We start from the raw sequence: 15,297 nt of genomic DNA on the forward strand, positions 1-15,297 counted from the left end.
GCACTTGTGAGGGACCGGACGGTCATCCCACGTTATTTTTGGGATGTGGCGACTGGACGAAGATGTGGGGAAAACACTGCACAGGAGATGGTGGCTTTTGGCTACAAAAATATATCTTTATTAACAAAGGGGGACTATAAACCCCAACGCATGTGCCCAGAAAATAAAACATATAAAATGAAATGTACAGGCCGTACTCAAAGGCACTCCAAGTCACCTGCAACATGGGCACCTGCATTTCCAACTGAGGCCCAATCACAGGAACCTACTCGACCCAAGCCAGGCCCCAAAACATGCACCGTGACTCAGCCTAAAGCTAAGTACATACAATGGCCACACAGAAAACAATCACATACACTAGGCACCAGTGGCGGCTCCTGAAAAAATTCTCAGGGGGGGCAATTTTTAGTATAATTAAGGCGACCCATTCAGTAGGTACATTAAGTTAGCTGATTAACTCATACAGCAATACCTTTTTGTCCACTATTGGCAGCACACAACAGTAATATGTCCCCTCTTGCTACATAGCTAGAGTAGCAAGTTACAGGTGGAAAGCTATGGAAGAAAGTTGCATCCAGGAGCCTTCATAAGCAAACATGATGTGGCTCCACATTAAATTATCCCACTTTTTCATTATCCACGTGTCTCAAATGTTGTATGATGTAACATAGCTTAACAGGACACATGATATGTCCAGTAACATCATAAAGAAGGGGTAACATAAGTCAAAACCAACAATATTTATTGACTGATCTTGAAAGTATTGGCTTACAAAAGCAAAATAAGTCATCACATAAAAAATTATTCAGTGTTAGTGCAAGAAGCGAACTGTGAAACACACTGTAAAACCTATGAAAAGTGACAGTGGTATATGAAATACAGGCCGCATTAGCCACTTCACGACCGCGATTTTCTTTCGTTTCCAATTCTTGGATGTAGGATTTCCCTCCCTTTGTAGAAACCTGTTGAATGGATACATTTGGTCTAGGAAGTCCTAATTGTTTTGTTGTCAATTTATCTTCATTAGTACGCCGACTAAAAAGGAGTTTCTGTCAAAGAGCGAATCGAGTTCTTGCACTGGACAGGGCAGCCATCTTGACAGAATACTTGACTTTCATTTCGCCCCAAATCGTCCCAGAAGGGGTGGGGCCATTTGAAGCACGACTTTAGGCTGACTGAACGACTGTTACCTGATTCGACAGTGACATACAGAGGCAGATCAGACGGTCGAGTGGTAGAATCCGACAGAAAAAAATTTATTACATTTAAATTTACATGTCATTTACGCGACTTACAAGAATATTGCGTTTATACGCCCTAGGCAGTGCGTCGCCCCAATCGCCCTTATGGACGAGCCGCCCCTGCTAGGCACACAGACAGGGCATACAGACCAAACACAGAACAGATGCACAAGAGACACAAAACAAGGCCAACAGTAAATACACAACTATTCACAAAACACGTTCACCTTTCAGCAGGGAAGTGTTTTACCTTTGTGTAAAACAAGTCTTCGTTCTCAGTGTTCTTAAACGTCTTCCCTCTTGAAAATGAGGCACCCTTTAAATAGGGCACAGCCACTTTGGCTTAATTAGGTCCAACCATGGATGAAGGGGAGCCCGGACCCAACCATTATGGTGGGGGAGTCCAAGAGTCTTAAAGGGCACCATCCCTTCTTGCCACGGTGAGGAGGGGGAGAATTCACCTTCTCACAGCACTGCACTGAAGTCGAACTCGCAGCATCGGAAATGGAAGGTGGGCATACTAGCAAGGAGGCTAAAACCCATTGGTCACAAGAATGTTTCTTAAAGTCTCTGGGAGTGAGGTTTACTCACTGTTCCTGCGGCTACACTCCCCCCCAAAAGACTCACTCCCATTCCGAGTCACATAGGGAGAGAGTTCTTCGCGATCGCCAAGATCCATTATTCCATCATGATGAGTTCTTGTATGAGCGCTACCGATTCAGCTGACAAGGAATCATTTATTCATTTATCCGGTGATGCGGAGAACAAAGCACTGTTACGACCCTGGCGGGTCTAGGCCCCGCCCCATGAGATTTGCATGCCTGTTCTGTTTCTGTCTCCTCAGCAGGTAATGGGAAGCAGGTGTCCCACAGGTGTACCCCATGATTGGATGGGCTACAAAAGCCCTGATCAGATGGCAGTCGAGAGAGCGTTGGGTTGGTCGTTGGATTTGGATAGAGATTGGATTTGAATTGTCGTTGGTTTTGGAGTGTCGTTGGTTTTGAATTATCGTCGTCGTTTGTTTATATTACTAGGGCCAATGATTTTCCGCGATAACGGAAAACGTATGGAATTCGCGGAATGAACCCTTTGAAACGGAATTGCAACTTTCAGACGGAAACATCCTTTTGTGCATACAAATCGCAAATTTCTTTCAAATAAACACAACAACGATTGCAACGATGAACAAACATTAATTAAGGAACAAAACCACTGAGAAAATGTCACGTCTGCGCTGAACTCTGCTCCGGCCACGCCCCCCTTTTCAACGGTTGACCCACACTCCTCCGCTAAAGCCACATTCAGTCACATTCACGCGCTCGTCTTCCCAATCGCATTTAAAACAAAAAATGTTTAGTCTTCTGTTCTGTTGATGGCTGCCAAACAACAATCTAAGAAGGGCACATATTATTCACTAATTTTAAGCCATCAATCTACCTCAGGGTGAACAAAATGAGCTGAAACGGAAAAAAAACGGAATTCACCAAATGTGAAACGGAAAATGCATTTTTTTTTTACGGAAAATCATTGGCCCTATATTACCATTTAACTGACTTTACATTACATATTTTGTTTCTCTTCACAACACTGACCTTCACCACTTTGCTATAATTATTAGATAAATATATAAACATGTAAATCATTAATAAATATATTATTATTATTATTATCATAAATTCTGCGTGGCCTCCCCTTTGTGTTTCGTGCATTGAGCCGGCACGTAACAGCACTCATAATTATATGACAGTGTTATTAGTACACCATAGCATATCATTATTGTAGAAAATGATTAAGGTGGATAAGAATAGAGAGAAATACACACAATTTCTTTTCACTGCTACAATTTATTTCATTTCTTATTGATACATTTACATTTAGTAATTTAGCAGACGCTTTTTTTAAATTTTTTATTCAAAGTGATTTACAAGGAAATGTAAAAATACACTTGGTAAGGGGAATGGAACTTGCAACCTTGAGATTACTAAGCATCTCCTCTACCCACCCAACCACTCTCACACTTGGCTTAATTTATACATACATAGATATAGCCCCATACACAGCTTCTTGTCTTGCTCTCACAGCGGTGGCGGTGTTGGATTTTGCCATGATTATGGTCTTGTATTCTTCATGATGATGGTTCCATGGCAATGTTTCGAAATCCCATTATTCCGACAGCCCGCTGTTCCGAAATTGTGAGCACAGCCCACATGCACATCCCAATGAATCACACAATCATAAACATATAAATGCATTTATTTCACAAGCATGAACTTTAATTCAGAATATTATTATACACACATGGCATTTGCATCGCGATGATACAAAAACACTTTTATGATAGCCAACGCATGCATGCTTTGTCAGTACTTGACAAGATCTGCGTAATGTCCTACGACAATCTGCCGGTGATACCCCATATTCATAACCAGAGTAGGCTAAATTAACAAATATTGCCTAGGAAAAGTGATATGCGTGATAGCCCGGTGAGCGTCTCCGCTCCACAGCGCAAACTAAATGGTGTGTGTGTTTTGTGCCACTTAAATATTTCTAAAGTATGCCAGGGGGACTATTTTTAGGAATATTGAGATTTTGGAATATCAGGCTTTCGGAACACTGGGCCCCATGATCATCTCCTGCTCGCCAGCGAAGAAAAAAAGAGGCTCTTTCTTTGAGTTTAGTAGCCATTTGTACCGTCAGAAAATCATGGTTTTGGTGATCGACGCTCCCCCTTTTGACGTGGACGTGCACGCGCAAATGCCCTGATAAATTTAGTCTGGTTCAAATTAATGACATGATTTGACCGCGGATCAGCCTTGGATGAAGCGATATATCCTGTCCTCAATCATCTCAGTAATTCAAACGAGCTAATAGGACAATTGATCGACTTAACTTAAGCCCTTACGACGTATGTGGCCCTGGTGTACATACAAACAAATGCAAAACAAAGGGTAGTTTGTTGTTGTTAGCCATTTGGCTGTGTTCTATGTATACTGCCCTGCTTGCACAATTCAATTTTTTGCACAGCTAATTAAATGTACTTCAACACATTTTTCTAGAGAAAGAAGAAATCTTTCTAAGTAAGCATTTACAAATATCACTTAATTCAGTTCATTATACATACCTTTGTGTGTATGTGTGTGTGTTTGTGTGTGAGAGAGATGGAAAGTACATGTAGGATTGTGGAGGGTTGTCAGTTTCAGTGTCCTCTACAACCCACACCACAAAGGAAGTTCCTATTATGAACTTGCATGTACGTCTCATCTTGCAAGAGACAACGATCACTTGGCAGTGGCATACAGCAAATGTAATGTTACCTAAATGAGAATTGTCTATGTTATGGTGATGTCCAGTGTGGGAGCCCTAAACAACAGCCACATGTCACCAGACTCTCCACAGTGTGCCATCCCAAAATACTTACAATATATTTGCATTTACTAAAGTAAATTTATAAATAAAGTTGTAATCTTGCAAACAACACATGGCATGAGTGAAGGTCTTCTTTTTTGTCAGGAAATGGGTGCATACAGGTATGTGTGAGCTTCCTCAGCAGAGCTCCAGCCTCTTTTTTAAAAGGAAGTTCATCGGGTTTCATTCTCAGTATTTATGCGTGCAGGCAGCCTGACAGGGAGCGGAACAGTGAGTGCGCTCTGATTGCGTGCTTTTTTAACGAAGTACCGGTACCAAAAATATGCAAAATCGTATCGTTTTTAACGTAAGGGTACCGCGGTACTTTTCTATTACCGGTACACCGTGCAACACTAGCAGCGACACACCGGACAACAACAATCGCCAGCCAGCCGGCGTGTGGGGAGAGAAGCATGTTAGCATGCCAGCTAAAGGGAAGTGCTTGTACTAATTCGAGTGGATACTCTGTGTGAATGAGTCAGCTTCTAGCCTGCCGGTTTGTGAGTGTGTGCTTTCTGTCCAGAGCTACCGTCAGAGGAGAAGCAGAAGCGGCATCGGGAGGAAGAGTGCGAGAGAGAGACGCAGACTGTCACCAGCCAGGGTGTGTGGAAGTGCGACGGTGGCGTGATCTTCCCTCCTTCATCCTGCAACGATGAACCGCTGTTTCGCTTGCTCCTGGACCTATTGAGCTCGTGGGGTTCGGGTGTTTTGCTGTGTTTTGGTCGGCGTGGGGGATGCCGCCGACCAAAAGTGTTTTCCTTCATCACCGGCAGCGCACCCGCTTAGCGGGGCAGGCATGAACTGGGTGAGCCCCTCTTATTGGTTTCCACTTGCTGGGGAGGTAAGTGCAGCCTAACGTGACGAGGGGCTGTTTAGTGTAGCGTGGGAGCGAACTGTAACAGTGGTGTAGCTTGCTGTGGGTGTGTGTGAGCCATCTGTGCACGGACATTGCTTATGAGTGTATTTCACGTGTGAATTGTAACACCAGTGTTTTGCCTAGCTGGGAATGATATTGGGGGCTTTGCTGTGGGGAGTTTGTTTCTAATGTATTGCATGTCTTATTTCTAAGCAGCCTCTCTGCAATAAGTTGTACTCCTCCTCCCCCCTTTGTGGTGCCTGACTGTGGCTATTAGTTAGCCTCTTTATCCTGTGGATTGGGGTGGGTTACATAGGTTAGGCTGGGCCTAAACTATGTACTATATTTTGCCCAGGGACTGTGTGCTTCTAAGTGTGTGTGTGGCTGCCGGCCCTCTACAATAAAACTGTTAAACTTCGTTCATGTCTGGTGTTGTCTGTCTCAGAGGGGTCTGAACCAAGGGAAAACATTAAGGTCGCGGTGACGACATACATGCTTTGCAAAGAGGACCAAGAGACTACAAGGAGCAGACAGACCACAGATAATATCAACTGCATCACCACCACCAACAGAAATGAGCAAAATATCAGGGTGTAGTGTCTGAAATATCTCCATCAACATCTCCAAATAACTCAATTTTACAATTTTTCAAAATACATCACATATCATTGTGAAAAAATATAGTGTGGAATTAATTTATTAAGTTAATACTTCAGATACCATTCGGCACCATTTCACAGAATGCGAAAGTTACTCTGCACAACATATAATTCACGCTCACATTACATTTAACACTGAGGATTATTTACATACTTTAGTGACGTTTCATTGCTCTTTTTACATGCTAGGGAGTTGAATTTTTCACACTTTCTTGGTATCATTTCACATTCACTATTAGGGGATGGCTTTTTGCTAAATAGATTTTTGAATATAGATCAGTATGTCTATTCATATGTGCAATTGAATCACTGACATTATCATGCCACATCACAAGTCTGCCACTGCTGTTTTCAGAGTATTCTCCCTCTATAAGGTCCTAGAATTCATTTTACATGGATTATACAAAACTGTGCAGATTAGCGACTCCACTCAAGAATTGCCATCAGACCTGATACATTTAACCTGCTTCCCCACACCTCACATATTGCTAAGAGCTGACTGCACATTTTAGGATGCGGTCTGATGTGGTGTGAAAATAGAACAAGAAGCAAGCATCATGCAGTTAGAAGTTGCAGAAGTTGCACAGGTCTGTCTTCCTGTGTTTGTGTTTATGTGTGTGTTTATCAAATAAATAAATAAACAAGTGTAGATACGGAGCTACCAAATGTGTAGGTCATAAAGGGTAAAACTAATAACTAATTTATAATGTTTATGTGTCACACATTTAGATAGACACCATCAGTACCTCTGCTATTCCAGAGAGACAGGATCCTGAGAGCCTGTAAGGTTCCCACAATTTGGTATAGCAGAACATTCAGGTTTGTGTAATGTACACAAAGCTCTGGTGAACCCCACAAAAAGGAAGAACAGTCACAGAATGTCAGTGTAACTAAGCAAAGCTTAGACAACAACTTGATTGATTATGTAAATATATATATTTTTGCAGGCAGCAGCTGTGTGACTCATGTTTTCACAAAACAGGGCTCTCAATGCAATCTCTCTTCAAGTCAAAGGCCGTTTTCGGATTCCTACAGTGGCGATTTTAGCCTGAAATTTCTGGTGGGGCAATTTTGTATGACTTCATGTCACCGTCAAAAAACTAGAGGTAGCTGATTATTATAAGCAGCAGACCAGTAAGATATGTTATGGGCTGCATTTTGAGTGCCAGCAGGGAGCAGAAATCCTATTTCAAATACATTTCACATGCTTCTGCTGCAGATTGCATTGATACATCCATCAGCTCCAAAAAAAAAAGGGTTTGACTCACCAATGCAGATCACTTAAATAGGAAGTTGGCGCGGTGGTTCTTGAGCAAACCTCTCGATGACTTTGCTGTTAAAATCCACCAGTCCATGAACTAACAGGTTTTCAATGGAACGCATGGAGAGGGCGTTCAGTCTCTGCTGTTTACTCTAGGTTTCATTTCTAATTTCTCTTCTAACGACAATGTACTAAATTGCACCCTCAACAAATAGTCTACATTATTCATTGTAGGCTGAATTCAAACACTTCCAAAATACTCGAAAACTAGCGATAGCTAATTAGCAGTAACGTTACTGGCATTGATCTGTCTGATTTTTATCTGACTGTATTTTTTTTTTTTTTCTTAGTCACGGGGTACAGGTCTTGCGGTTTTCGCATTATTCCAGTCTAGTTGCCAGGCAGATTTCGTGGGGCACATCTGAAAGTGCCCCACCGCTCAATGTTAACTTTGGCCTGTGTGGTTCACGCTCATTGGTGTTTCCATGGTAACGGTGGGGCAGCGTGGGCCGTTGCCCCACCGGAAAGGGAGGGACAGCAGAGAGCAGCATTTCACAGAGCAAGCAAACAGACAGAAAAACACACAAATCAAATTACTCCAAAACAAGACTATAAGGCTTGTGAGTCAAGTTTATTCACACACATATATTCACGCTACTTTGCATAAAAATATATATTATATTATAATATTATATATAAATTTTGCCGCGAAGTACGAATGTATTGAGCTTTCTGCACAACAGCGTCATCTAGATCTGGTGGGCCAGTGCCCCACCTGCCCCTAATGTAGAAACGCCACTGGATTCTTAGATAGCTGTCTTAATCCTTGATCTCTTGTTGGACAGGTGTCTGACGAGGCGGGTTCTTTCGGGGGAAGGTATTTCAAAAACCTTTGATTTCGAACAGTCTATTAAGATAGCATGTACGGCAACATGACGCTGTGTCATCACGCTGTGTGTGCTTATTTGCTAGCTAGCAGCTACTGTTAGCGACCTGGCTAACGGATACATCGCTAACGAAATCAGACTATTTTTGTTAATCAATCATGACATAAGTACAAAGTACAGTTTTTTTTTTAAATACCAAAAAAAGCAAAGAAACGTACATCGGTGAATACTTTTGTGGAACTTCGACGATTTCATCCGCCATCTTTTTTTTAATTTGTCTGGTTAGGGAATGGCGCAGAGAGTTATGGGTAATACCTGCCGCCATCGAGACATCAAGGCAGCTCATATGCTCTCTTGAAAAATGACCGTTATGTGACGTATTTCAAGGTATCTTATTAAATCGGAAGAGAAGGTTTAAGACATTTCGAACAGTCCCTGCTCTCTTAATGGGAAGGAAGGAAGGAAGGAGGCATTTTAAGACATTACGAACACGGCCAAAGTGTTTATTAGTCAAAGTGTTCCCGGAGGGCTCGCCCCACCATGCTTTCGTCATACGTAATTGCGTATAAGGACGTCATACGGCTTAGATCAAGTCACATTCTGTCAAGATGGCTAACGTTCAATGCAAGAACTCGATTCGCTCTTTGAAAGAAGTTCCTTTTAGTCGGCGTACTAATGAAGATAAATTGACAAGGATCAAAACAGCTATCTAAGTTTTCGAACACATCCCTGTTTTGTGAAAAAAAATGATTTAACATGAGTCAATGAGAGAGATCTGGGGCGATTTCCATTTCGCCCCAAAAAGGGGCGGGCCATTTGAAGCACCACTTTTGCCTGACTGTTGCCTGATTCGGCAATGACATTCAGAGGCAGATCAGAGGGTCTAGGTAGAATCCGACAGAAAAAAAATCTCCTTCTGCCTTAACACTGGAGAAAGTATTTTGAGTATCTTAAATACAAAAGGACTCCACTCTAAAGTATTTTGTTACAAATTACGTTAGATTTTGTATCGGCCCTATCAAATACAAATTACAAAATACTCAAAAGTAATTGAAATACGTATTTCAAATACAAGTAATAGAAATACTGCCCATCTCTGGGTACAAATACCAACAACTAGTTTGCTAAGTGATATATGTTGGTGATTATACCTAGCGATGCTGTTCTAATGAGTTTGTGTATTTTTGCAGGGGTTCTGGCAACGACAAATGTGTTAATCTTCCCTACACATAACCATGTTCAATTAATATGAATTGGACAATGTTTTTCATCAGTGTTTGTGTTCCTTGGGTATCAAACAAGTAATATTAGTCTTGTCACAACAGGAACACAGTTCTGTGTATCCTGCGTTGTGTAGACTGCATGTAATGATTGCAGTCGACTTTGTGAATCCAATCGCATGACTCGGGAGACAGAGGTAAGTGCAGTGGACACACTTTACTGATTGGGTTCGGTACACAGATAGGCAGTCCATAAACAAGTACACAAATCCAATTAGGAACAGGCAGCACCGTTCATAGTAAGTTCGGTCCAAGGTCGGTACACGGGCAGGCAGTCGATGATCAGGCAGAGTATCCAGTAAGGGAAAGGCAGAGACGTAATCCGTTACACAGGCGGTAGTCGGCAACACAAGATCAATCAGAACAGGCAGAGTATCCAGTAAGGGAAAGGCAAAGTCGTAATCCGTTAGACAGGCGGTAGTCGGCAACACAAGATCAATCAGAACAGGTCATCGCTGGAACGCTAGGAACACTGAGAAACTAAGACGAACTGGCAAGAGAAGACAGGGATACACAGACTATATACACAAGGTGATGAGAGACAGGTGAAAACAATCAACAAGGCGGGGCACACACACAAGGGTAGGGCATGACATGTCTGAAATGAGAGGAGAGATGAGTAGACAAACCCAACACCGAACAGAAGTAATGACAACACAGGGGAAACATAATCTAGCGGACAGGACGAGACTTGACACTGCACTGAAGTCGAACTCGCAGCCTCGGAAATGGAAGGTGGGCATACTAGCAAGGAGGCTTAAACCCATTGGTCGCAAGAATGTTTCTTAAAGTCTCTGGGAGTGAGGTTTACTCACTGTTCTTGTGGTTACACTCCCCCCACAAAGAACTCACTCCCGTTCCGAGTCATGACCCCATTGTTACTTGTGTAGTGTAGGCAACCGCAGCCCTGTACTGGACTCAAACTCGTACTAGCAAGGCATAGTACCACCTGGTTACCGTTACATATGGCCAGAGTTAGTCAGTGAATTGAGAAACCACGTCACTCCCTGTAAAACACCATGTGCAGCAGTGGTCTGAGTGGCTTTTAATTGAGCTGGTTTGTGACCTGGTGTCAGGCTACTCTCGGGAATTGAACCCGAGTTGCTGGATAGGGGAACCAGCGCTTAGCCCCGTGTGCTAATGAGGACCCAATGGCAGAGTAGCGTTCTTTGGTTTCTTTATTGCTTTTAAACAAGGTCTCTTGCAAACAGCGGTTTCTCAAAACATGGAAGAGATTCCCAAATACACAGGAGATATTCCAAAGAACAGAGGATGCGGCAAAACAGGTTACAGTCCAAAACACAGGAGATACTTGCAAAAGGTTTAAATCCAAAAAACACCAACGGTGTATTATAATGCAAAAAGGCAGTGCTTCAAGAAGCTACTAACCGCATAGCTATTATAAGGAACTAACTCCTAGCAGCGAGAGGCGAAGCTATATTCGCAACGCAACACAAAAGCGACTTGAGAGCCGCAGGAGATACACCTCAAAACTCGCGCTAGACAAAGAGAGGAAACGACCCGATGAGGGCCAGAGAAACTGGCCAGGTATTTAAACCCTGGCTAATTGAGACTAAGTGGCAACCATACAAACAGTGTTTAATTATAAACAGGTGAGTGACACACAATGAGTAACAGGTGAAGGTACATGACGGGAAACAGGTGGATGACACAAATCACAACAAATGCACTTGTGTGCGAAAAGTCCGTTATCTTGTCCCTTGGCCAGCAGAGGCCACCAATATGCCAAATCATGGCAATCGCCACCCGAAGTCCTTACACCTGGGGGGTATTCGTCGTAGCTCGCTAAGCGGTTTAGCGAGCTAATTTCCAGGCTAAGATAAAAAACGCCCCTCTTTTTGGTTTGTGGAAGCAACTTTCGATAAATCACCATAGTAACATATCAATTAGCACTAACCTGCTCCAGCGCAGGCTAATTTAAGTGTAGCTGGATAAGCTTGCCACACCCCCGGAAAAAGGAGGGATCCCATTGACCAAGGACTGATATTAGATAGTTAGTTAGTTAGTTAGGGAGAGAGTTTGTTGCGATCGCCAAGATCCATTATTCCATTATGGTGAGTTCTTGTATGAGCGCTACCGATTCAGCCGACAAGGAATAATTAATTTACAAGACCTTCTCGAGTCATTTATTGCAAACACCACAGTCGAACATTGACTGTCTTGCGCTTTTTTGCGAGTGGTACATTTTTGTAGTGTCGGTGATGCGGAGAACAAAGCACTCATAATTATATGAGTCTTATTAGTACACCATAGCATATACTTATTGTAGAAAATGATTAAGGTGGACTCATGATAAGAATAGAGAGAAATACAGACAATTTATTTTCACTGCTTCAATTTATTGCATTTGTTATGAATACATTTAGTCATTTAACAGACGCTTTTATTCAAAGCGACTTACAAGGAAATGTAAAACTACATCGAGGAAGGAGGTGTGGGGATTCGAACTAGCAACCTTGCAGATTTGAACCGGTAGAGGAAACCTCTGTACCAGTTGACACTTGCTGTCAGGTATTCATACATAGATATCACCCTATAAACATCCCAACACACCTTGCTCTCACAGCGGTGGTGGTGTTGAATTTTGCCATGATTATGGTCTTGTATTCTTCATAAGCGTTCATGTTCATCTCCTGCTCGCCAGCGGAGAAAAAAAGAGCCCTTTTCTTTGAGTTTAGAACCATTATACCGTTAGAAAATCATTGTTTTGGTGATCGACCTTTCCTGCCTTTTGAAGTAGGACGTGCACGCGCAAATGCCTTGATAAGTTTAGCCTGGTTGAAATTAACCACATGATTTGGATGCGGATCAGCCGTTAACGAACCGATATTTGCTGTTCTCAATCAGCTCGCTAATCTTAACGGGCTAAAAGGCCAATTGATTAACTTAGCTTCAACCTGTAAGATTCTTTTCTATATTTAGGCTATTACACTTAATTCTAAAGGGTGGTCTAGTTGGTTGTTGCAATCAAGGAAGCTGGAGCGGTTCGGATCAGAGGCAGAGATATTTATTGTCAGACAAGAAATATCACTAAGTACTTTTCTGAGTCTAAGTCTTTTCTAAGTGGAGCAGAGTTCTGAGAGTCGGCGGGGTCCGTCTTCTTAGGAGATGGTCCAGGAGATGGTCGTCCTTCCTCTGCAAGCTGCTCTGATCTGATCCCTTGCTCTGATCTCCTGAGCCTCGGGCACAGGCTAATTTAACTGGTGGCATTACGTAAACCAAATGGAATGCATAACAATCTCTAACACACACACATACACTACGTAAACGGAATGAAATGCATAACAATCTCTAACACACACACATACACATACATATACCATGACAGTCGATCAATGTCCTTCAGCCTAAGAACCAAGGCGCCAGGAGGAATCTTGCACAACATAATTTGGGCCTACGGGCCTGGTAGTGGTGGAGGGGCATACACTAGATATCTGTACATGAGAAATATCACTGGAATCTAACATTCCTCCCTTTTGATCATTCTTAAACATAGTTTAAAACATCAACAACAACAGTGTATTTCTGGAAAACCTAAACAATAAACATCTTTCATGGCTCTGACATTTTTGTATGATTATATGGAAAGAAAATACAAAACAGGGAAGGAGGGTGAGGAATTGGAAAATAAAGGACAGGAAATAATAAAACAAGGATACTTTGTCATACACTGGGAAATCCAGTGTAGGTTCTTGGGTCACTCGGGGGAAACCCTACTGAAAGTTGGGGGGAGAGGGGAAGGGAAGGTAAAGTAAAAAAGAAGCGTAAAGCAGGATTATCCTAATCTAAACAATTCTGGGGAGATGGGTCGGGGAATGGGGAGTTCCATTCTCAGGTATGGCCTTTAGGGCGGCCAACTTGGGAGTGGGGGAAGTACAGGCATTTTGGAACAGTCGTTTCAAGAGTCTTCTCCTGGGACGGCTGATGGAGAGGGTAACAGTTCGTGGTCGGGAAAGTTCAGAAGATGGCAACACAGTTCAGATGGTGCAGATAGCCAAGCTATCTCAGGATCTCGGTCGTGATGACGATCGTCAGGTTTCCAGCCACGGGGTACATAGGATTTAAAGAACAAGAGCAGTATCAATTGGGCGGGGGGAGGCAGTGTTAATCTAACACAGTTATGTTAATCTAGCACAGTTATGGCATGCTTTAATGCTAAGCAACTAAACATTTATCTTGATTAAAGTAACCACTATTATAGCAATAAGCAAGTGTGATTCTAATCTAAGAAGTTCTACCACCAAAAACCTATACCAACATCTCACCTGGACTGGTTCGAGAGGACAGAGGAGAAACCTGCACTTTAATTCCCTAATCTTCCCTTTGTTGCTAATCCCTCCGTAAAAATAAAAAATAAGAAATTAAAGTCTTCCCGCACTCTGACCTCCCTCTGCTCACCTATTCTGTAAAACAGACGTGAAAGAGGTTTTCTGCCAGTCCAATGAATGTCAATCTCAGTCAGTTGGTGCATCAACTAATTTACAATGGCTTGCACGGATCCATTTTGTCTTATTAGCAACCCTAATGGCAGATGGAGTAACTAACAGTATCTGATACGGCCCTTCGTATTTGGCCTCTAGCGGAACTCTTTGTGGTTTGTGAATCATGACCCACTGTCCAGGCACCAAAGAGTGTCCTCCCTCTGGCGGCTCAACCCAGGCCTCTTTGACTTGGTTGGACGTCAGCTGGAGGGTCTCTGAGAGCTTGATGCAGTAGTTCATCAATGCGTCTGAGGTGAGGTGCACATCGGCTTTGCGCAGGTCAATTGAGCCTGGGAAGCTGAAGAACCGGCCAAACACCACTTCGTAAGGGGACAGGCCCACATCTTTGTTGTGCGTAGCTCTCATGCTACTCAGAGCAATGGGGAGCGCGTCCACCCAAGGTGTTCCTTCTTGATGCATCTTTGCCAGTCTTTCCTTCAGTGTTCTGTTTGCTCGTTCCACTTGTCCTGACGATTGCGGGTGGTAAGGACAGTGAAAAGACCATTCGATGTTCAGCATTCGGCATACCTCTGCACAGACTGCTCCGGTGAAGTGACTTCCATTATCTGAACAGATCTGATCTGGTAGGCCATAGCGAGGAATGAAATCTTTGACCAGCACTTTGGCTGTGTGTGCAGCTGTTCCTCGGCGGGCAGGGTAAGCTTCAATCCAACGAGAAAATTTGTCAATGACCACGAGGACGTCTCTGTATCCTTAACACGCCGGCAGTGTGTTGTAGTCCACTTGGAGGCAACGAAAAGGACCAGGGGGGGCAGGAACCTTCAGCATGGGAAGTTTTACTTTCCGATCATGGTTGTTTTTCATACAGGTGACACATCGCTTAACAACATCTTTTGCCACGCCGGTGAATTTTGGATTCCACCAGACCTGACTAAACCTATTGCGCATCTTTTCCACACCCACATGTCCTAGTGAGTGAAGTTGCGTGGCTAGGTATGGCAGTAAGTTCTGGGGGGCCACCGTCTTCGTTCCCTGTCGCCACACCTTGTCATCGTGTAGTTTTGCACTGTTTCCAATCCAATCCCAATTCTCCTCTTGGCTTGAGGCATTTTGCATCTCCATTATGCTTGCTAAGGTTTCCTTCCGCCATTCTTCGTTTTCAGATTCCTTTCTCAATCGAAGGCATTTTGCGTAGTCGTTTTCCATTCCGAGGTCAGTTTCCATTTCAATGTTTCCATTTCTCCT

This window comes from Clupea harengus, chromosome 5, assembly GCF_900700415.2.
Source record: "Clupea harengus chromosome 5, Ch_v2.0.2, whole genome shotgun sequence".
NCBI lineage: Eukaryota > Metazoa > Chordata > Actinopteri > Clupeiformes > Clupeidae > Clupea > Clupea harengus.